The sequence below is a fragment of the Pseudophryne corroboree genome, chromosome 3 (genome assembly GCF_028390025.1).
Source record: "Pseudophryne corroboree isolate aPseCor3 chromosome 3, aPseCor3.hap2, whole genome shotgun sequence".
NCBI classification, from domain to species: Eukaryota; Metazoa; Chordata; class Amphibia; order Anura; family Myobatrachidae; genus Pseudophryne; species Pseudophryne corroboree.
The window spans coordinates 770,412,240-770,413,481 of NC_086446.1; the positions used below are offsets into that span (position 1 = coordinate 770,412,240).

A 1,242-nucleotide genomic window follows, 5' to 3' on the forward strand; every position below is an offset into this window, starting at 1 on the left:
CTTCTCTGCAGCGAGCTTCTCGCCGATTGCTTCTAAGCGTTTGCTCTCGATTTTTAATTGCATCTCCTGCTCGGCAAAGTTAGCCCTTACTTTTGCGGCTTCCGCTTTTGCACGTGCCATGATGGCTGCATTACTGACAGACAAGGATTTGGAGGAACCAGAGACTTGGGACCTTGTTTTGTATGAGGATATCGTTTTCTGTGACATGGTGATCTGGTAGAGATGTTTGATTGTGTAGAGACTGCTGTAATGCTGTCTGCAAGTAACTGTTCAGACTGTGTCGCAGATCTCTGAGGAGTCAGTATCTTTGAACTGTTATGAAGCTGCTTGACTGTGAAGAGACTGTTGTGTTGCCTTATAAGCGTGGCTGCACTGACTTGTACAGGTTTCTGTGTAGTCAAATGGCGGTACTCCTATTGCTGAGCTGCCATAGTTGGTAGACTGTATAGAAACTGTGTGGCTGTCATATGCAGATAGCTGTGGCTGGCAGTGTAACGGCTCTGTAAGTCAGTATATGTCCCCACTGCTGACAGGCAATGATTTACTGACGGAGTCAGTGTAAGAGAGTCCATCTGCTTGTAGCATTCGATGTTTTACTGTTCAGCCTCTCACTAAGCCCTTTCTGGCAAATTTGAAGCCTACAGTATAACCACCTTTACTTTTCAATAATCTGTTCAGAAGAGGTGTTTGTAGAACGGTGTTTTATTATTCAGTAAAGGGATCACAGATATGATGCGTTGATTTGATGTACAATACGATATGATGATGTGTGATAATGAGGTAAAACTGTTAATGAAACAAGAATATGCAATTATGATATGCATGTGAAAAGCAAAATGGATATACACAAGTACATATAACATGGGCTGTGCAAACATGTGATTACATGTGCAAGTATAAACTACAGTGCAGCTAACATTACTCACTGGCTAAACAGGTTGAGATGAGACATTTAATATACAAACTCACCATCGAATGCTATATGAGAGTTGGACCCATGTAAAGCATGACTGTCTGGGACCATGAGGGAAGTAGAAAGGCTGATCCCAGCTTCTTCATCCCAGAATGCATTGCAAGACTGGCTACAAGAGGCTATGAGGGTCAAATTAATTGATGGGACTGACCACCAGATGGGGCAATAATACAACTTTCTGTAGTAAAAGTAATCAGATCTACACAAAGCAAATGCTGAAGGCATGACACCTCTGCTTCTTCAAAGTCTTTGGATGTTGTGAGAGCTTT

General features: G+C 42.3%; 1 long non-coding RNA gene across 1 annotated transcript; it reads right to left on the reverse strand.

The window, feature by feature from the left end:
- Positions 1-684: 684 nt before the first annotated feature.
- LOC135058248 (uncharacterized) lies at positions 685-1,039 on the reverse strand. Its single transcript, XR_010244704.1, has 2 exons — positions 970-1,039; positions 685-786 (listed from the first exon to the last, which is right to left on the reverse strand). It is a non-coding gene; the product is annotated as an uncharacterized LOC135058248 (long non-coding RNA).
- Positions 1,040-1,242: the final 203 nt, after the last annotated feature.